The 23,731-nt window shown below is 39.3% G+C and overlaps 1 non-coding gene across 1 annotated transcript; it reads left to right on the top strand.

The window, feature by feature from the left end:
- The first annotated feature begins 11,858 nt into the window (after window positions 1-11,858).
- On the top strand, window positions 11,859-11,965 carry LOC141625957 (small nucleolar RNA R71). Its single transcript, XR_012535696.1, has one exon. It is a non-coding gene; the product is annotated as a small nucleolar RNA R71 (small nucleolar RNA).
- The last annotated feature ends 11,766 nt before the right edge of the window (window positions 11,966-23,731 follow it).

The raw sequence follows: 23,731 nt of genomic DNA on the forward strand, positions 1-23,731 counted from the left end.
TTTGATCGCTCCAATAGGTGAGCAGTCACAGTAACGAACGACTTTGTACATCGAGTTACCCAAATAGTCCACATAGTGCACGAAAAAAAAAAGACAAGCCTCAACCTTATTGTCCAACTTCACAATAATAGATAAGCAGTTTTTTTTTTCGACAATTGTAAACCGATATATTAAAGAAAATATATAGTCAGTACATAAGCAAACATAAAGCTTAGCCAGTAGCAAGGCTAACAGACCAACTACGATGTAAACGAAGTAAAAGGCGAATTCCAAGTAAGGAATTTCACGCATCTATTGGTACTGGCTGTTGAGGAGCCAGTTTTGAAGATAGTTTTCGAGAGGTCACCCAAAAGGTGATGAAAGACGATGATTCCAAATGCAGTCGCTGCATAAGCTGGAGTAAAGCATGTGAATATGCAGCAAGAGTAGAGGGGGCACGAACATAAAATCGGTCACAACTATCCGAAGCAGATGTTGAGACAGTAACCATGTAGCCATTATGGATATAGATCCTGCAAATACACAGATAGTAAGAAATAGATGGCGCGGGAAGTGAGCAATTAATACCTTCCAGTACAGATGGCAGTCGTAGCTGATGATCGTCATGTCTTAAAGAAGGAAGGCGTGAATGAAAGCTGTGTAAAGTCTCTGCCAACTGAAGGAAGCGTGCAGGATGAACCGGGCTATTCTAAAAAACAATGGAATTACGAGTAAGCCAGATGGAACATAGGATGCAGAAGAAGTACGGTAAAGAATTAAACTCCGTCTTCGACACCCGATGAAGGTAGGATATATGATCAGCAAGCCACTGGATAAAAGAGACGGTCGGGTTTGCAAGTGAGCATATCCCAAGAGTAGAGGATCGCCAGATGTGTTGAGTAATATCACAAGAGCGGAACAAATGCTCTGGTGTCTCAGGAACACATTGACATAGAGGACACAATCGATCAAGGTTGAAGCCGCGATGGACAAGAACGGTCCTATTCGGGAGTATGCCATGTGCAAGTCGCCACACTAGAAGAGGAAATTTACTCGAGAAAGGAAAACGCCAAACCAATTTCCATAGAAAAGAACTAAGTAGTGGAGGCGGTGAAGGTCGTTTAGATAAAAGATACTTATATCCTGATCGTATAGTAAAGCTTCCATCCTCCGTATATTTCCAGTAAAGGAAGTCATCAGAGTCAAGAACTGGGGGCTCCATAGCTAAAATATTCTTCGAAGTGGAAATGTTGAACAAGCGAAAAATAATGTGAGGGTTCCAGGAGCCATTATCTTGAACCAATGCAGAAATATTTGGGGTGATATATGGTTGATATTGACGTAAAACCGGCGTCTCACCCTGTACCCATGGGCTGGAAAAAAGATTAAAAGACTTTCCGTTGCCTACTTTCCATGCTATAGCATCTGTACAAGATGCCACAGTCCGACATATGCCCTGCCAAACAAAAGAAGGTTGTGAAACTTTAGATTTTAGTCCTGGTACAGGTAAATCCTTCCGATATTTAGGCCCAAGATATCTGGCAAGAAGACCCATTGGTTTATGATGGATGCGCCAAAAATTCTTCATAAGAGAGGATTGGCCAAGAGTGGTAACCGATTTAATTCCAAGGCCTCCAGTTTCTTTCGGAGAATGTAAATGCTGCTGGGAAAGCCAATGGATAGAGCGATGTGCTGTATTTTTGTTCCACTAGAAAGCGGCAATTAAAGAATCCAGTTTACGGGAAGTGGAAAGAGGGAGAGGAACAACAGCCAGAATATGCATCAGAGAACCAAGCAAAATAGAATTAATGATGACAAACTTGCTAGCCTGAGACAGATGGAGAGAGGACCATGATGAAATACGGGTATTAACTTTGTCAATGATCTCGTGGAAAGCAGTAGTCTTTCTTTTAGGGAGATCAACTGGGACACCCAAATAAGTACCAAAGGAGGAGGATTCCTTCATGCGAAGAATAGCTGTCATATGAGTCTTGAAATCATCAGGTGAATTAAGGCTGAACTTGATGAAAGATTTATCAAGATTAATCATTTGACCCGAAACAGCTTTAAAGAGGTGGAAAATATCACGGAGAGCCTCAAAGGAACCAGGGGTTGCCTTGTAACAAATAAAAGCATCATCAGCATAAAAGAGATGTGAGAGGGGAGGAGCATACCGAGATATTTTGAGTCCAAGTAGTTGTTTTTGGGACTCAGCTTTCCGTAATTGACAAGAGAGAATTTCCATGCACATTATGAACAAATAAGGAGACAGAGGATCTCCCTGGCGTAGTCCGCAAGACGGGTAAAAAGGAGGCGATGGTTCTCCATTAACCAGAATACTATAAGTAACCGTAGAAATACATTCCCATATGATATTGCGCCATGTAATGGGAAACCCAAAACGTTCCAAAATTGACATGAGAAATTGCCATGAGACACGGTCAAAGGCTTTATGCATATCCAGTTTGAGAACCGAATAACAATTTGTACCATGCTTAGTTTTGTTGAGATAGTGCATAATCTCATGCGCCATTACACAACCATCAGACATGAGTTTCCCTGGGACAAAAGCTTGTTGGGAGTCCGAAATAAGTGAAGGAATCACAATTTTAAGACGATTCGCCATATATTTGGAAGCCAAGCGGTAAATGACATTGCAAAGGCTGATAGGGCGAAACTGCGAAACCAACTCTGGTTTCTCAATCTTAGGTATAAGAACTATAGAGGTGTTATTCCATTCCTTCAGCATGACACCAGAATTAAGGAAACGCAAAATAGCCGAGGTAACAAGCTCGCCAATATGAGGCCAAAATGTTTGAAAAAATTTAGGAGTAATACCGTCCGGCCCAGGCGACTTCGATGCATCCATGCCCTGAATTGCACGCAAAACATCTTGCTCTAAGAATGGAGCCTGTAACAATGAACATTCAACAGGGCCGAGACTAGGAAGATCAAGATCGGAGAGAAAATGATGAACCAAATCAGATTGAATATCAGAGGTAGATGTATGCTGACGGCATAGCAGTACTTTAAAGTAACTCGTAATCTCAGATGTAATATCAGCAGGTGTATCAAGCCAGACCCCGTCAACAGTCCGCAGGGCAAGGATTCGATGTTTAGTTGCTCTTTGTTTCACTCTGCTAAAGAGAAAACGAGTAGGAAAACCGTCTAAAACCTCAAATTTAATTTTGGATCGTTGAACCCAGTACTGCCTTTGATCATGTAGCAGCTGCAGCCGAGTAGAGCGGAGTTGAAGAAAAGAATTGGCCGAATGTTCGTCAACTATCTGGGCAGCGGTTGAGTCCAGGTCAGCTTCAATAGAAGACCAATTAATCCCATTGGAAATCCGATGGTGAATAACCCATTGCATAATAGCTCTTCTAACAACCGCAAGTTTCCGAGATAGAACATTGATCGAGGCCATTTCGTGTTCACAATTAAGCATATGTGGTCGTTGGTCAATGGTCGATACAAAACACAATTTATACTCCACAAACAACTCTACAATTAGTAAAGAGGCAAGTAAAGGTCGGATCCCAAGGGACGGGTATTGAAATGAGAATTCTATTGTAACTAGTAGTGTCTAGGGGTGTCACAAATTGGGTTGATGTAGAAGGTTACTAAACTAAAATAACAATGAAAATAAACTAGCAAGATGAATAAAATAAGGGGTGTAAACAATTGATTAAAAGCACTAGGGTGTCATGGGTTCATAGGGGAATCATGGGATATGATCATACAAACATGTTCTCAAATTATAAGCAAGCAATTATTGTTGTGATGGATTGAGTTGGGTTATATCTTACAATCCTAGGAAAGTTTGGGTCCCGGAGCCGAATCGATTAGATTGTACAACACCTACAAGTCGACTTAATCTTTCCTACTCAACACATGCATGGTCTAACAAGACTCGAGTTGGGTTATGTCTTACAAGTCAAGTTGAAAGGATAGAAGATGATAGTAAATGCAAGGATTCATAGGCTTAGCATTTCATCAAATATAACATGTGCATGTATTAAGATCAAAACAAGCAAGCAAATAAGATATGAAAGCATATTGATTTAAGCATGAATCATTCCCATGTTGGTTTCCCCTAATCACCCATTAAACCCTAGCTAAGAGACTACTCACTCATTATCATATTGATCATGCTAGAAAGGTTGTCAATCATACTAACATAATGAAACATGATGAATAAATGAAAGTAATTAACAATAATTAAAAAGGGATTAAGAGATTATACCTACTAATGATTCCAATAATAAAGCAAGAATAATAGAAGTACTTGAATCCTAGATTGAGAGGTTGTCAATCTCCCAATAATAACCCAAATAATCTTCAATTACCCAAAATAAAGGAAGAACAAGAGAGAGATTAAAGAACTAAAACTTGGATTAAAACTTGATTAATACTTGATTACAATATTAAAGAGAGATTTGATTGATATTAACTACACTAATTATTGATAAGAAGAACATGCTCCTCTAATTAGCCTAATGGGGTATTTATAGTGAAAATTAGGGAGGATGCATTAGGGTTAACTAAGGGCTAAACTAGTAATTACACTTTTTAAGTTGAGCAAGGAGAATCCGGTATTTTCTGAGAGAAGGGCTTCTCTTTTCGTAGCTTGAAGAATGAAAAACGTGCTGTACTAAAATCCGTGCGGATCAGAGTCGGGATGGCGGATGCAGGGTGAGGAATCCGAGCGGATTCAAGAGAGGGACGCTCGGATTGTCTTTGGGGGAATCCGAGCGGATTCAAGGTGGGACGCTCGGATTGGGCTGGACGGACGGGCGGATTTGGTACAATCCGTTCGGATTGTTGGTCAGCTTCAATTCTTCTTCTTTTCTTCCCTTTTCTTCATAAATTCCTTGGGGATTTCCTCGGGGACTCAAGGATTCTTTCTCAACATTGCTCTTCTACTATGATATGTACAAAGGCCTTCTAGTCTTGTCTCTCCTTGATGCTTGGTCATTGAATACAATCAATTTAGCCTCGTTTTGCCATGAAAATGCAAGATTCTTACTCCTTTCCTACCAAGGGATCAAAATCTCAAAGAATATGCAAAACAAAGAACTAAAGATAAGAAATAACCCAAATAGGCACTAAAAAGCATGGAAACAATGGTAATTCGGGGGCTAAATATGCGCCAATTATGGTCACATCAAATATCCCCAAACCGAACCTTTGCTCGTCCCGAGTAAAGAGGTGACAAAGACTAGGACTAATACTAACCTAACCTAATAATAATAGCCGATATGAGATAATTAGCGGGTCTCACTCCGCCCCTTCAACTCACAACAAGACAACCATGAGGTAGGATGCCTTCTTGCAAGGCAAGGTGGGTCTTGCCAAAATGGCGACACATCCAAACATTAAGCACAAAAAATCATATAATGGATGCATCTACAAAAAGAATAGCCACTTTCCTCATCTAAGTGGCGGAAATTATCTACAAGGGAAGCAATTCAAGGGTACACAATCCTTCATAGATGCAATTTGTTCAAACTACTAAGCCTAGAAGGATACCAATAAATCACCTCCAAAAGGTGTCAAGCTAGGGTACCTTTGTCCTCAATCGTTAAATGCTTTTGTCAAGAGTAGACTCCCTATGGTGTTAGAAACACTGGAGGATCGCGGAATTCCCCCTCTTGCCTAGACAAGAAGAAGGGTCGTCCCCTCTCTACCATGCACAAAAATGGATACGATGGATAAAGGGATCGATAGATTTTTGAGTTTCACTTTGGGAGTTTGCTTTTGTTTTTGTTTTTCCCCCCAATTTCTTGTGGTATTTGACATTTGAGAACACTTTCTTTGCCATTTCTTTTTGATTTTTGGCATTTCAATACTTGATAATTTTTTTGCATTTCTTTTTGAACATTTTCAAAGTCACCCCAATTAGTAACGAGGGTGCCTTGTTTTTGAAGCTTAGGAGTCTATTTTTGCTCCTCTTTTCTTTTGATGCATTTTTGCAAACTTTCTTTCACTTTTCATTTCTTTGAACTCAAATTGATTTCTTTTTGTGCCCATTCCCTTTTTGATGACAAAATGTATGGTAGAACATGGATGAATGATGGAAGTATGCATGGTTTCAAGGGTCACCTTGGAATAAACGGTAGCCAAGGAGTTATCACACCACAAGGTACTCTTGACTAGGCCTTAAACCATGGGTCAAAGGATACTAGCATGACACATCCTAGGGTGTTTTACAAGTATTCTAACAAGCAAAGTCTTAAGAATAAAAAGCATATACTAGGGCCTATATACACTTGTCAAGCTTCCCAAATAGACGGTTTCGCAAAATTTTTCTAACATGCAAACTACATGCCATGATGCAACTAACATATACACATCCTAATGCAAATGATTCTACCAACTAATATGGCATATAAACTAAATGCAATCCTAAGTTCACATTGTTTTACCGCATCAATCAAAATAAAGCCACATAGTCATTAACATAAAGAGGAAAAAGGAGATTGGAAAGATCATACCATGCGGTCTTCAATATCCTCATGTCTCGGATGTGGCGTAGTCAATCAAAGTGAACAAGGATAAACAAACACAATATATACAAGACAATATATACAAAGGAAATGAACTTGTTTTTGGTTTTTCAATTTTTTCAATTTTTATGGTTTTTGAAATTTTTCAATTTTTATGGGTTTTTGAATAAAAGTTAAGTGTTAGAATTCCCATCCCCACACTAATATGGGCATTGTCCTCAATGGCCAAAATGATGGAAATTATGCAAAGATGATGCATGATTTCTATACTAAATGCAATTCTACACTAAGCTATACTACATGATGCATGGTTTTTGTTATGACGGAGAGGATAATTTAGATTACCTCCCGTTGTGTATGCATTAACTTCCCCAAACCAAATAAGACACTATTGCTAATGTCAAGGATGGGTATAGTTCATGCACACACTATGCTATGCATGAAACTAGATTGTCATTTTGGATTTTACAAAAATGGGAACAATAAAGAACACCTCAATGGTACCGAGGTGTGAGTCCTTTGATGTTGCTAGGACTAAACCAACAATGATCAAAATGAAATAAAATACAAAGAGATATAGACAAACCATGGGAGAGTAGGAGTCTCCAAGGCTAGTCTTCCATCATGCTATCATCATCATCACTTCCCTCATGAGAAGCGGTCACATTGCCACTTTCCTTGGCACTTTCTTCATCTCTTTCTCCATCATCTTGCTCATCATCATCTTCACCATCTCTTTCTTCATCTCCACTTGCTTCTTCCTCAATATTATCATCAATTTCTTCACCATTTCCAACAACCTCATTGTCTTCCACCACGTCCCTTGATGCACCCGGAAACAAGGCTTCTTTATCCGCCCAACTAGGCAAAGGACAAGATGGATCAAGGAGTCCTTGCCTAGCTAGATGTAAGAGGGGAGGATATTGAGCCAAATAAGCATTCTTCCGATCTTCATAAGCTTGCTTGTGCATGGCTTGCATAAGAAGAGTGACATAGTCTTTCCCAATTTTAACTCCTTGCGGTTTGAACTCTTCATACACAAAGGGGTAAGGCGGTATAACAATGGAAGAGGAGGGAGTTTCATGATCACCCTTTTGTTGTTGAATGATGTACTCGGCTTCTTCGGATAGGGGAAGTAAATAGTTGGTCCGGTGGACACTTAGACGACAAATCTTCGCGGGTAAAGTGAATGATCGAGCCTCACTAGTAAGCCACCCATACTTGGTGTCAAGGGGATTGTGAGCAACCCACTTGAACTTGTTAATCATGATAGACATATCAATAAGATGGCCACCTTCCTTTGCCTTGTACTTGCTATCCTTATTGAAATTAGGATCAAAGTGCTTGGCTAGGACCGTGACTAGGCCGCCATTAACAATAACGGTTGTACCCTTCTTCCCACTATCAACATGGAGCCATCTATCAACCAATAGCCTCAAAGAATTGTAAGGCTTGGTATGAATTCTTCCAATATTCAAAGCCGATTCAAGGAGAATAAAATCAAGTCTTGTGAAATGATTGGTGTCTTTCCTAGCAATTATGGTACTTCCCACAACTTTGTGCCATACTCTTATGCCCGGATGATGGACCAAAAGAGCACGACAAGCATGAAAATCATCAAATTTCTTCCCGGAGATTGCCTCCCAAAGAGGCTCGGGGTCATACTTCCCATATTGCTTATAATATTTCTCTTCATCGCTAAGACCCAAAATTTCACCCAATTCCGGAAAGGTAATGCGTCTACTAGTGTTAGCTAGACGAAACTCAAGATTTTCCCTATTCTCAACTTTGGTCACTTTTAAAGAACTTAAGAATTCTAAGACAAGGGAGGGGTATGTTACTTCCTTTGTTTCAAACAATTTCTTCAAACCCATGGCATTGAAAAAGGCTTTTGTTTGTTCAAGAACACCCAATTTCTCCAAAGCATCTTTACATATGAATTTGGTGGGTTGAATTGATTTCATAGCAAACTTGGCAAATGTCTTTCTATGGGTATCGGAAATAAAAGTTACCTCCGGATAATGCAAGAGTTGATCGATTACCGGAGTAGAAGGTGATGCTCCCATAGAAGTTTGTTGTTGTTGTTGTTGCACTTCCAAGGTTGGTGTTGCTACCACCATTGCCAAAGCTTTCTTTGTTTGGAGAGCTTTTTGCCTTTGAGAGAGAGCCTTTGCCTTTGGTGCCTTTGTTGCACCCTTTGTCCTTGCCATTTGATGAACTAACCAAGAAAAGAATCAAAAATCTTCAATTTGTAGAATGCCCAAATCGATTTGAAGGTGAAAGGCTTTGCCTTTATGAAATCAAAAATCGATTCAAAGGTTGAAGAATTTGTTCTTGGTTTTGATTGTTATTGAAGATGGAGTGATTGATTTGTTGTTTGAAGGATGGTTTGATTTGATTTTGGTGGATTTTGTTGAGGGTTTTTGTTTTTGTGATGGAGAGGATGAGGGTTTTGATGTTTAGGGTAGTGTTTGTGAATGAATGAATGAATGAATGAAGGTGGGGTGGGTTATAAAGAACTCGACAATTTCAGAACGCAGGGACAATCCGTGCGGATTGGGCGCAATCCGTGCGGATTCTGCAGCTTCAAAATTTTCAAAATCCCGCCTAGAGACGGGCGGATTCTGGGGAATCCGCTCGGATTCTTTTTGAGGGACGGGCGGATTCTGCATGCGGGGACGGACGGATTTCAGTCCCGTAGATTTTTCTTTGTTTTCTTTGCAAGAAGACGGGCGTCTTGTATAAAAGACGGACGGATTACGTGAGACGGGCGTCTTTCCGAAAATCCGCTCGGATTGTTTTAACGATCAAGAAATTTGCAATTTCAGCTCAGCCCCAGGACGGGCGTCTTCTCAGCAGACGCTCGGATTTGCGCAGACGGCGGATTCTCAAGAATCCGCTCGGATTCTTCTCTGTTGTACCCGGATTCACTTCATTCGTGCACAATGCATTTCCCTTATCATTCTTTCTTTCTTTCTTTCAAATCTTGTGTTCTTCATTGTGGGGGCACTACTAAGGCATGAATAGCCTAGGCAATTGCCATCCCCACACTAAGGTAAAGCACTATACATCAATTGAAATCGTTAGTCCCTCCCTCACTTCTCTCTTTCATGACAATTATTTTGATCAAAGTAAATAAAATCCAAAAATGACAAAATGCAATGCAAGAATTGAAATGTAAGTTAGGGAGTTAGAAATATTTACAAGTGGTGGTTTAGGGAGGACTCCACCAAACTCTCATTCTTGATGAGATGTCAAGGGGGCATGTTCAAGGTGTTGTTGATGTTGCTCAACACCTTGAAGAAGTAATCAAAAGCTTGTTCATTGTTATGGTAGAGGTCCTCAATAGACCGTGGCCCTTGTTGTTGATCATGATCGATGGCATGCCCAATGTAGGGATTAAAGATCCCTTCAAATTCGTCGTCCCAAAGACCACAAACTTCATTGAGTTGATCATTAAAAATCTCTTGCTTAGATGGAGACAACTCTCCCAATTTCTTGTCTTGGCCAATGAGGCCATCCTCTTCTTCCTTGGTTGATTTTGATGAGCTTTGCAAGCTCTCCTTGTCACAATTCACTTGCTCTTTGAATGGAGCATCTTCAATTTTCTTCCTCCATTGGAGTTCCGATTTCTTCCTTTCATCTTTCCGGCTATAATGATCAATCATGAAACATGGCTCATGTAAACGAGGAGCTCTCATGGTCTTGTCAAGATTAAAAGTTATGCTTTCATCTCCCACTTCGAGAGTGAGCTCTCCATGTTTCACATCAATCACCACACCCGCGGTGTGTAGGAAAGGTCTTCCTAAGATGATTGGAATGTTGGAATCTTCCTCCATATCAACAATGACAAAGTCCACCGGGATGAAAAACTTCCCAATTCGCACGGGGACATCTTCCCATATCCCTAATGGTGTCTTCGTCGATCTATCGGCCATTTGAAGAGTGATATTGGTGCATTTAAGCTCTCCCATTCCCAACCTTTTACTCACCGAGTATGGCATGACACTCACACTAGCCCCTAGATCACATAAGGCTTTGTTGATCGTCGTGTCGCCAATGGTACACGGTATTGAGAAGCTTCCCGGATCCTTTAACTTTGGAGGTGAACTCCCTTGAAGTATTGCACTACTCACCTTAGTAAAGGCGATAGTCTCAAGTTTCCGGATCGACTTCTTCTTTGTGAGGATATCTTTCATGTACTTTGCATAGGCCGGAACATGATTGATTAATTCCGTGAAAGGAATTGAGACTTCTAAATTCTTCACAATTTCCATGAACTTTCCAAGTTGATCATCAAATTTGGGCTTGGCTTGACGACTTGGAAAAGGAAGTCTAATTACAATGGGCTCCTTCTCTTTGGCCTTGTCTTCATTTTTCTTTGAACTTTCTTCTTTTGATGATTCCCCTTCTTTGGGGCTTTGCACAATTTCTTCCTTCTCACTAGCTTTCACAACTTCATTCTCAACTTGCTCCTTCGGTGCCTCATATCTTGTACCACTTCTCAAGTGAATGGCACTAACCGTTTCATGTCTAGGGGGGTTACTTTGAGGTGGTAATTGCCCCTTTTGTCTTTGTGAGCTTGAAGATGCTAGTTGAGTCAATTGTGTTTCCAACATCTTGGTGTGAGCTAGAATGTTGTTGATGGTGGTGTCTTTTGCTTGGCTATCTTTTTGCATTTGAGTGAAAAATTCTTGTTGATTCTTTTGCATTTGGAGGACCGCTTTTTGGACATCAAAACCTTGGTCATTTTGGTGATTGTATGGATTTTGATTTTGGTAACCTTGGTTTTGATTGTAAAAGGGTCTTTGATTTTGATTTCTCATGGGTGGTGGAGTGTATGTTGTTTGAGGGTTTTGAATATTTTGGCTTTTGTATGAGAGATTTGGATGGAACTTGGTGTTTTCATTGTAAAAATTTGAATAAGGGGTGCCACTTTTGTAAGCTTGGAAAGCATTAACTTGTTCGGTTGTTCCCCTACACTCACTTGAGTCATGACCCAAAGTTCCAGAATTCTCACATATCCCGCTTGGGATCGATGAGGATGCCGTCATGGCATTGACATGATGCTTTGATGTTTTTGAGTTTTCCTCAAGTCTAGCCATAGCTTGTTCAAACTTCAAGTTGATTGTGTCAATGTGAGCACTAAGTTGAGCACCCAATTAAGTAACGGAGTCCACTTCGTACTTTCCTCCTCTAGTAGCCTTGCGAGGCCTACTATATTGTGAATTATGGACCGCCATTTCCTCAATCTTGTTCCATGTTTGATTGTCATCAACTTCGGTGAACATTCCATTTGATCCCATATTGAGAATGTTCCTTAAATCTTCATATAAACCATTCCAAAATTGTTGCACTAAAAACCATTCGCTAAGTCCATGGTGAGGACATGAGCGACAAATACCTTTGAACCGCTCCCAAGCTTCATACAAAGATTCTTCATCCCTTTGCTTAAAACCCGTAATTTGAGCTCTTAGCATGTTAGTCTTTTCCGGTGGGTAGAATTTTTTGTAGAAAGCTAGAGCTAGCTTCTTCCAAGAATCTATTCCAAGGGTGGCCTTATCAAGGCCCTTCAACCATTGCTTTGCGGTGCCGATTAACGAAAAAGGAAATAAGACCCATCTTATTTGGTCTTGAGTCACGCCCGTTTGAGAGATAGCTTCACAATAATCGCAAAAGGTTTCCATATGAGAATGAGGGTCCTCACTAGGCATTCCCCCGAATTGGCTCCTCTCAACTAGTTGGATGAAGGCGGACTTGGCAATAAAATTACCGGTGAGATGTTGCGGTGTAGGAGTACCATTTGGTAGATCCTCCTCGGTGGGTATAGAGTGTGACGAGAATTTAGGCATTGTAGGTGGATTTTGTGGGATATTGTGTAATGGGTTTTCTTCTCCTTCTATTGCGAAAGGATTGACAAACTCACTAGTGGGTTGAACAACTTCACCAACACCTCCCAAATTCCTCCTAACAAGTCTCCTATTATTCGTCAAGGTTCTTTCGATTTCACGGTCAAAAGGTAACAAATCTCTTTGTAACCTTCTAGACATGCAAAATATCAAACAACTCGAAAACAATTAGAACAAACCTTGAGGAGTTTTACTTCCCCAAGGTAAAAAAGACACAACTAATAACAACAAAAGAAATCTTAAATCAATTAAACACCGTCCCCGGCAACGGCGCCATTTTTTATCGAGGCCATTTCGTGTTCACAATTAAGCATATGTGGTCGTTGGTCAATGGTCGATACAAAACACAATTTATACTCCACAAACAACTCTACAATTAGTAAAGAGGCAAGTAAAGGTCGGATCCCAAGGGACGGGTATTGAAATGAGAATTCTATTGTAACTAGTAGTGTCTAGGGGTGTCACAAATTGGGTTGATGTAGAAGGTTACTAAACTAAAATAACAATGAAAATAAACTAGCAAGATGAATAAAATAAGGGGTGTAAACAATTGATTAAAAGCACTAGGGTGTCATGGGTTCATAGGGGAATCATGGGATATGATCATACAAACATGTTCTCAAATTATAAGTAAGCAATTATTGTTGTGATGGATTGAGTTGGGTTATATCTTACAATCCTAGGAAAGTTTGGGTCCCGGAGCCGAATCGATTAGATTGTACAACACCTACAAGTCGACTTAATCTTTCCTACTCAACACATGCATGGTCTAACAAGACTCGAGTTGGGTTATGTCTTACAAGTCAAGTTGAAAGGATAGAAGATGATAGTAAATGCAAGGATTCATAGGCTTAGCATTTCATCAAATATAACATGTGCATGTATTAAGATCAAAACAAGCAAGCAAATAAGATATGAAAGCATATTGATTTAAGCATGAATCATTCCCCATGTTGGTTTCCCCTAATCACCCATTAAACCCTAGCTAAGAGACTACTCACTCATTATCATATTGATCATGCTAGAAAGGTTGTCAATCATACTAACATAATGAAACATGATGAATAAATGAAAGTAATTAACAATAATTAAAAAGGGATTAAGAGATTATACCTACTAATGATTCCAATAATAAAGCAAGAATAATAGAAGTACTTGAATCCTAGATTGAGAGGTTGTCAATCTCCCAATAATAACCCAAATAATCTTCAATTACCCAAAATAAAGGAAGAACAAGAGAGAGATTAAAGAACTAAAACTTGGATTAAAACTTGATTAATACTTGATTACAATATTAAAGAGAGATTTGATTGATATTAACTACACTAATTATTGATAAGAAGAACATGCTCCTCTAATTAGCCTAATGGGGTATTTATAGTGAAAATTAGGGAGGATGCATTAGGGTTAACTAAGGGCTAAACTAGTAATTACACTTTTTAAGTTGAGCAAGGAGAATCCGGTATTTTCTGAGAGAAGGGCTTCTCTTTTCGTAGCTTGAAGAATGAAAAACGTGCTGTACTGAAATCCGAGCGGATTCAAGAGAGGGACGCTCGGATTGTGCTGGGGGAATCCGAGCGGATTCCAAGGTGGGACGCTCGGATTGGGCTGGACGGACGGGCGGATTTGGTACAATCCGTTCGGATTGTTGGTCAGCTTCAATTCTTCTTCTTTTCTTCCCTTTTCTTCATAAATTCCTTGGGGATTTCCTCGGGGACTCAAGGATCCTTTCTCAACATTGCTCTTCTACTATGATATGTACAAAGGCCTTCTAGTCTTGTCTCTCCTTGATGCTTGGTCATTGAATACAATCAATTTAGCCTCGTTTTGCCATGAAAATGCAAGATTCTTACTCCTTTCCTACCAAGGGATCAAAATCTCAAAGAATATGCAAAACAAAGAACTAAAGATAAGAAATGACCCAAATAGGCACTAAAAAGCATGGAAACAATGGTAATTCGGGGGCTAAATATGCGCCAATTATGGTCACATCAAACATACATTGATGAACCAAAGTAAGGTGTATCCCACACGGAGGAGACCATCTGTCTGACTTCAGGTAGAGATAAACCCCAATTATCAATACGGTATGGTCTTTTGCGAGGTTTCGAGACTGGGAACAGCGTAAGAATAATAGGAGAATGATCAGACACTAAAATAGGAAGATGAGTTACAGAGGCCGAAGGAAAGAGATCCATCCAGTCCTGATTTGCGTATGCGTGATCAAGCCGTTCCATAATAACATTCGTATTGCGCTGACTATTCATCCAGGTAAATCGTGGACCAAAGAAAAGGACATCCATAAGACCGTTGTTAATCTTCCACACAGTAAAATCACGTTGTCCACGAATGAACGATGCATCTCCAAATTTATCAGAGAACAATTCGACCTGATTGAAGTCTCCAATTATCAACAAAGGTGTAACATCCGAAACCAGATCAGTGAAACGGTTCCAAAGAGACTGTCGATACTCAAACCTTGCTTCTCCATATATAAATAATATATACATTACATAGTTTGTACAAGGTGCCCTAGGGAGGGTTATTTTACATAGGATATAGTGAGGTTCTAGAGAAAGGACAGCTAAAACTAAAGAGTCATCCCATCGCAAAAGGAGGCCGCAACTACGTCTTGTTGAGTCAAACCCGCAGCAATTTGGCAGCCCAAGATCAGAAGTTCTAGCAGAAGCCGAGTCTATGGTAGTCATCGTTTCTTGCAAAAACAAAATTGACAGATGTTATTGTTGGACGCTTCGGTGTAGAAAAGGAATTGTAGGATCATCCGTTGTACCTAGCCCCTACAATTCCAGCAAAAGATCTTCATTGGAAAATGGGTGGCGAATTAAGGCCCGCCACCAGACCTAAGACAGGGACGACAGCTTCATCTCTGGACAAAGAAGAAGAGAGAAGCATTAGTGATGAGTCATCCAACCAATTTAGATGACTAGCATGATGCAGCCGCGGCTTCTTAAAAATCGGAGTGTCCAAAGAAGAGAAATCAGGAGGACGAAGATAAGCAGTTAGAGACATGTCCAATTAACAACCCCATTTGAGCCCGAATTCCTAATAAAATCCCAATCCACATTTTGTTAGCAAAGAAGCAGTCCGGAAAAAGATGCGCAGGAGTTTACCCCTCCTCATAACTGTCATAAGTCCTTTTAGGTCTAGAAAGATGCCATAAAATTTTCAGAAAAAACCTTTTTACAAGTGTTTTTAACCTTTGACAAGTTTTTGTAAGAGAGATTTTGATATCCAATCATAACAGAATAAACCCCCAACTTAGATTCAGTCCAATAACAATGATCAGGCCCATCTAATTAACGCAAAATAATAGCTAAGATTATCATCATTATAACCTTATCAAAGAAGGCGTGAATCAATTTCTTGCTTCAAACTTTAGCATGATAAATAATATTTTTAATTTTCAAATCCATCAAACTATGAAAACATTGGAGTAGATTAATACACTTAGGTTTAGCAGTCGACCAGTGAATCCATCTTGACCGCCAAATGCTTAGCTCCGAAGAAGGATAAACACTCCACGCAAGGGACGGATGAATGAGATCAAGGCCCCAAACAATACCTTTCCAACCCCAAGAAAAAGAGCATTTGACGCATTTAGAGCGAAGTACTCCGGAAGACCATTTAAGACCATACATAGTTCCAGTAGTTTTATTAATGTTAGAATCAGGTTGATTAATCATACGCGAGCCAAATTTAACTAAAAGAAGTTGATTAAACTCTCTTATACGTCGTAATCTCAAGCCACCAGAACCTTTAGGTTGGCTAGCGAATAAGTTACTACACCAACAAATAATATTAGATTTCTTTTATCCCGCCTACCAAAAATATGACAAAATAGCATCAATTTTTTTGTTAGACTTACCGATTTAAAAACGATAGAAAGTAAACAGATATGGAAGACAAGACAGAGGAAATCAGAGCAAATCTACCAGTAGATGAAAGATAATTCCAAGATGATAATCTTTTTCTAACCTTACCAATAATGAATTAAAAAACATCCTTTTTACTTTTGTTGCAGTTTAAAAACTAACATAAGTTGGAATACCCTTGTAGTTTCCCAATTTTGCCACATTAGGAATATTAAAGGGAGTTAGGCCGGTTCTGGCAAAGGATATACTAGAGCTTGGGCTTAATATCATAGAAGATTTATTATCGTTAATAACTCGACCCGGCGCTTCACAATAACCCTTAATGATCAAGGCCGAATTCTTACATCCTTCAACCTTGCCTTCAATAAAGAGTATTGATTCATCTGCAAAAAGCAAATGAGAAATAGGAATACTATTCATGCTAACCTTTAACCCTGAATTGGCTCCTCATTTTGCATATGAAGAATATTCAAATAAAGAAACTATGTGCATAGCAAGATTTTGATTGAATACATCTTGTAGGTACACCGTTTATCAAGATTTCATAAGAAACAGATGTAATACATTTCATACTAAAGTTTAATTAATCAAGTTACAAGGAAATCCCATATTAATAAGAGTATCTTCAATGAAATTCCAGTCCAGGCGATCGCAGTCGATGCTTGGAGGTGGGCTTAGGCTGAGCTTAGGGTGGTTTAAAGGAGTCTTGGAGGTGAGTTTAGTGACGGTATAAGAGTGGCTCAACTTAAGCATAGTTATCAACGTCAAGGAATCCGACTTCAAACACTACATTTTCTAACCCATGAACTTTGTATTAAGTCTGATAAACGAAGAAATAGTGGAAAATATGGGGAAGATTATTTCTTCTTGTTATTGATAGTTTGATACAATAGTTACATATATACTATTCTACTCAAATCAAATCTCCAACTATAAGTAAACTATCCCTAAGAATAAGGTAAAAGATTGTAGATACCCGGTATCTGTTGAATCCCCAACAAACACCTGATGATTATCGGACTAAAACATGCTTAGGAATCGCTACGTTTGATCGACAGTTTATATAACTACGCGTCGAAAAACTCAAAAAATGATTTTAAAAACGAAAACATTTTCAAAAATACCTGGAGTGTTTTATGCACGACGACGGGGTCGCAATGACACTAACTAGAGTCAAAACCGACACCGGACCAAAAACCGACTCAAAATTCAAATCCCGACTCCAACAACGAGTCAAACACAAAAAACAAAACCTCACACAATGCTTCTATGCTAAGTATACACTGTATACTTGATGGTAAAGTACAATCAAACCCTACAAATTAAAACCTAGGATAGAACAAACCACAAATCCAAATGCGTGATAGTGACAAAACAACTCGAAGACCCGCGGACATGCTCGCGCCGCCACTTCAAGCAGCTTTTACAGCCACGTCGCCCAAGACGCATAACACCACACAAATCCTCTATAAATACCCTTCAAATGCCATCATTTGAAGGTACGTGAGAGTCCGCCCCTTCTTTTCTCCCTTAAAATTCTAGACCTCGACTTCTCGAGTCAACAACCGACACGTATTTTCGACCTACCGATTGAAAATACGAGCCTTACACATTTTTTGGTACCGTCATCGTGCATTAAATCACTTGACTTACCACTTCGACAAACTACACCGTCACTAATGCAAAGCAACACTCCATACTTTACAAAAACGGTTTTAAATCAAGTTTTCCGACTCACGAGTTTTTTCACTTTGTCGATTTCTCGTCAAGCAACCTAGCATGTAAGTATGAGGGTGTAATTAATCCTCTTCTTTCATGTTCTTTTTATCTATTTTCATGACTTTAACATGGTAAAACATGCATAACTGATCCAAAATACGGATTGATTGGGCCAAAACTAAGTTTTGACTGGAGATAGAGGCTGGTAGTCACCACTACCAACCTCGTTCCTCTTTAGGCCTCCCCAGTCAGAACTCAAATGTGTCCGAGTTCATCTTTTCCTCTATTTAATTTCTTATTTGCAATCAGTTTTTACCATTTCAAATATTTCAAATCATTTTTATGATGAGCACTTTTAACCATGAATTATATTCACCCTTGGTTCCATATACCATGCCAATTTATTCCGTGACTCAGTGATAATATTTGGTTAATTAACATTTTTTAGGGTATTTTAAAGCCCTCTTACTCATTTGTTTACATTTGCAAAAACCATATTAGTCATACATGGATAATCATCCTTGATTCTACATACCATGTCGGTTTAACCCGAGTGCGATGATAAACTTTGACTAATTACAAAGCAGTGAACTTAATATAATTAGTTCATATCAAGCATGTTTTACACTTTTTTACAAAACTATTCATGTCAAGCTTGCAAAACTGAACCCAACATCGAATATTATCAAGACAATGATAATTATTTCGAGTCCCGTTCTTTATATTAGCACAAAAGCGGTCTTAATGAGCTTTTAAACAAAAAACGGGTTTTAACACCCTTTTACAAACAATTTCTTAAACACTTGCAACAACCAGGAGACACCCCTTTGGGTCGTCACCTAGCTCGCGCATAAACAGACTCTCTGAATTCCAGTTTTCAACCTGGGCAGACTCCCTTGCATCACCAATAGGCTCGCGCCTCAATGGTTGCCTGTCACTGCTCCTGTCCCATTTCCAGCACTCGTCCAGGAGGATCCCGACTTCGGTTAACCCAAATACAGGACGAATAAGATTGATGAGTTTGCATTTTACACTTTGCATTCTAAAACACTTTTTAAGACAAATGGATCATGTTAAGAACCATAAACCTAACTTGGTAAATGGATTTTTAATTTCCGTCTTGCATGAAAATCAACATTAAATCCAACTCGACATCAATTACTTGATACTTGGATAAAAACCCGACATAGCAAATCTCACATGTTAGGTTTAAACTTGTGGATGCACATTCATGCATTTAACCAGTTTTATCAACTTTTGCACCTAACCAACCAAGATCAATCAGTAGAGGCTGCTACCGCGGGCGGGATTGGATGTTCAATTAAAGAGCTTCCCAATATGTACCCTCACCTATTACTCAGAAACTTTGGATACTGGACGACCTTATCCAGGGCGAACGAGAGTCATTCTAGCGATAGGATGCTAAAGAGGGATGAATCCTTATCTTTAGTACCTATGACAAGCACCGCTTTTTGCTTCGTTTGACCGAGGTACAATGTGGATTCGAACGGTTTCCAGGCATCCCATAATTGCTTGGTGGCGACTCCGAACATCTTTAACAATCGTTTCTAGACCCTCACCGAGACAAAACCGACCGATCTAAAACGATCCGTTCGAAAGTATTTCAACGCCACCGGGAGTGGTTTTCCGACTGCTGCATGTCCACAGATTGGCTTGGCGGGCAGGTGGCCCATGTCCACAGATTGCCGACTCCGCTGGGGAAAACTAGGACACTTTTATCTTTGCGATCCCTAGATGGTGAAATTCGAACGAGGTCTTGGTTGAAGTGCATTAATTGATATTACAGTCATAAGTCGGGTTCTTTGTCCGGGCCGAAAACCTAACCTTTATCGACCAATTGGCTCGTCCTGTCGGCGTGAGTTTTCCTATCCCCACGTTTTGAATCCCGATTGCGTCAAGCATACCATTGGCTTTACACCATTTTGTTCCGGCAAAGAGCATTCACTTCCCACGTGCACGAGGCTAGGACACCAACCTTACACATTTTGTTTGGATTGGCATCCCTCTTAAAAATCGGATATTGATCACTTGGTGTGTAACCACCCTTATTAAGCTAAAACCTGTGTCAGCATTATGCATAATATAATGAACTGTGAGTGCTTATGTGCTATGTGATCATAAGTCCTTCCGTATCATTTCCAAACTTTCAAAACACCTTTATGCGCCATCATAATGGCCATTTCAAACATCCATGTTTGGCCGACCGTTGCAAACCTTTTTCATGCCGTCGTAATGACGATTTTCAAAATCCGGTTTTTACAACCTTTCAACAGAAACACCTTTTTATGCCGTCGTAATGACGATTTTTGTAGATACCCATATCTGTCATTGGCATCTATGAAAATCCCGTCAAACACCCGATGATGATAGGACAACATGTATTCGTCAGTTGGCATTGTCGTTAGTTGCAGCTCGTTTTACGGTGCAGAATGGGCGTCGTAGGCGGTTTAAATTTAAATGAAACTTAAATTTATTTTCTCGAATTTATCTTATTGAAGATAAAAATAGATTTTTGTTGTTGAGAATTTATTTTGATTTGAAAAATCATTTCAAATATGAGTCGTTTTAAAGTTGATTTGGAAAAATCGATTTAAAGTGGTTTTGGATGCTTGGTTCTATACAAAGCCTTTTCCGTGTGTGATTTGGACAAGAATACCATCAAACAACATTAGCATAGCACTCACCATACCCTCCACTGATCCCAGGTTTGAACCCCCACAGCAGCTTTTCCCCAACCCTTTTTTTCGTCCTTTTGGCCTAGAATTACCCCTTCTCCAAGCCACGAACCCGTCCCATTTTTTAGCCTACATTTAACCTAGGATCTAGAGCCTTCGAAACCCTCCAAAATATCTTCATTTTAGGAGCCAAAACCGCGCCCTTACCCCCTCCACAAGTCATTTACAAACCCTATATTTCCACTCCTATAAATACCTCCCATCCACCACCATTTCAATAGATTAGAAAACATTGATAGCAAACCCTCAAGCACACACCCACACATCCTAAGAATACCCTAGAATCCAGTAGCAAACCACAAGAAAAATCGACTCAAAACCTAGCTCGAATCATTTCGAATAACTTAGTACTCGGCCTTCGCAAGTTTTCTAGCCGAACCACCCGTCCGAAATCCTTAATTTCGTGCCCTTCTGGTAAGAACGACCAGGCCTCACTTACATATTTCAAAACAAGACTCTCCCACGATTCTAAAACATATTTGCAATCAAAAAAATCGTTGAGAAATGAATTCACAAATCAAGTTTCAAAAACAGCCTTTTTTTCGAAAAAAAACGTTGGTTTCAGCATTGTTGTTTCGTCGAAGACAACCCCTCGAGATAAGATCTATAATCGGACATGACAAAAGAATTTGTAAACGATACATGTAGGTTGAGGGTGCAATATAATCCCTCCTTCCCCTTTTATTTCAGTTTTTATAGTTTCTATTTCGCATTTATATCATGTTGTTTAAATCGACCTAGAATAGTACGAGTATGAGTTAAAGTACCATTCCAACACCCGCGTTGAATCGAGTTTAAAAGGCATAATTCGTGTGAAGTTATCGATTTGCCTTGATCGTTTACATATACTCGTGGTGGAAGAGGGCAATTCATTGAAAATGAGTTTCTTTCGACTTGTAAAACGTTTGTTGCTTCTTGTTGTCTGTCTCGCGTGGTTCGGCCCTTTGGCCTTATTTTTCTTGACTTGTTTTTATTAATCGTGGCACGATTCTTGAGGCAAGACTTGCTAAAAAACCTGTTTAAATCGAAGAGTTAAATTAATTCGATAATTCTCAAGTTCATTAGACATTTTAGGACAGGAATGCTTAAGATGTAAATGAATCGTCAACATGTAAATGAAATTTACAACTTATTCTAATTCAAAATGAATACATCTTTCTACCACCGATTTCTCGTTAGTAAGGAAGTGCATGCCTATCATCCTCGAGTTTACACTCGATGACTAAATTTAACAATTTTTTGACTCGAGTTTTGCCTCCAAAATCGTGTAGAGTCACATGGTTTTTCTCGTTGTTTTGTTGTTCAATTTTCAATCTTTTGACGATCCTATTTTCATAAATAGTGGTTGTGTATTTTAAAACGTAGTTTTATTTTGTTGTTTTATATTAATAGCATGTTTGTTGTTTGCATATTTGAATTTTGTTGCGTAGTTTTTTTTTCTATAAAAAAGAAGCTGTACAGCTCGATATTCGATCGAGTCAAACAATGCTCGATCGAGTACCCTATATCCTGGGTCTGTTTTGCTCGACATTTAGCTGTTTTGGCATAATATTTGGGTACTCGATTGAGTTGGTCAGTATTCAATCGAGTATCCATGTTTTGGTTGCTGTTTTGTCTCGGTTTTAAGTTGTTTTTGCTTCTGTAGTTGGATAGTCGATCGAGTGACCCCAATACTCTATCGAGTGTCTTCTGTTACAGTACATAGTTGTTTTGTTTCATTTGTTTACATTTGCCTATTCGCTTGTGTAATACTGTATGCCTTGAATTATTGCATATCACGTGAATGAAACCCGACTTGACCTAGATTAGGCCTTGTATGACCTATACTTTCAACGGTGGCTAGTTTTTTATGGCGCCTATATTCGCGTGCCTCGTTGCTTTGTTGTTCGGTTGTTTTCATTGTTCGTTGTTTGGTTGCATTCATTGTTCGTTGCATTCGTTGTTTGTTCTTTGGTTGTATTCGATGTTAGTTGTATGGTTGTATCCGTTGCTCGTTGTTTCCCTACTTGTTATTATAGTTGTTTTATGAACTAACCCCTAACGTTTGTTCATCTTTCTTATGCTAAGTGTAAGAATTTCTATCTCTCCTTTTGGCTACTTGTTATTATAGTTGTTTTATGCATTAAACGACTTAGAAACTTGATTCATTAGTTAGTAATTAACATAACAATTTCATTTTTCACATGTGCTCATATCCGAGATAGCCATCCTTTTCCATGTGTAGGACCGTTATTGCAATGAGCGGGGTTGGGTGTTTTTTAATGAAATTATTTAAACTTCCTAACACGTAATCTCACAGGAACTCATTTCTCTAAAATTTGGTTTCTAAATTTCACCTTAAAATTTAGTGGTGATTCCTTTCAACGATGTAAAATGTTTTTTGAAAAGGAACATTTGCGTGGATAAATTTCCCTTTTCCACAATTTGGCTACTCCACTAGGGACTGTGAAACTCGAAAAGGAAAATGATGGCTATTAGGATTATCTAGCACATATTTTTTTTGTTTAGCATGCATAAACCCAAATGAGAGTCTAGGATTCAGACCATTTCTCCCTTTGGGTTGATTTCAAGATAGGGAAATGACGTCCATTGTGCCCGACTTAAAGGTCAAGGTGGTTCCGCCGAGGTTATCAATTGCGACTCGCCATATCGCACAGTGTGCATGGTGGGTTAGCCGTTCCCCAACAGAGTGGAATCATTGGCATGGACCCGCTTTATATGACCGACTAAGACTTAGAAGAGTCTAGGCTCATGCATAGCATCCTTAATTTGCGAACGACTAATTGTGTTTGCCGAGTTCGGTTTTTGTTTTTAAACCTTTTCGACATTTTTAGTCAAAATAGTTGTGTTTTTTTTTGGAAAAAAATCAAGTCGTCTTTCAATGCCTGTCAATTTCGAAAATTTTGGTCCCTTTTACCCTTGATTTTCGAAACATTCAAGCTCCTCTTTCAATCCCGAACATTTGGATT

This window comes from Silene latifolia, chromosome X (genome assembly GCF_048544455.1).
Source record: "Silene latifolia isolate original U9 population chromosome X, ASM4854445v1, whole genome shotgun sequence".
Lineage (NCBI taxonomy): Eukaryota > Viridiplantae > Streptophyta > Magnoliopsida > Caryophyllales > Caryophyllaceae > Silene > Silene latifolia.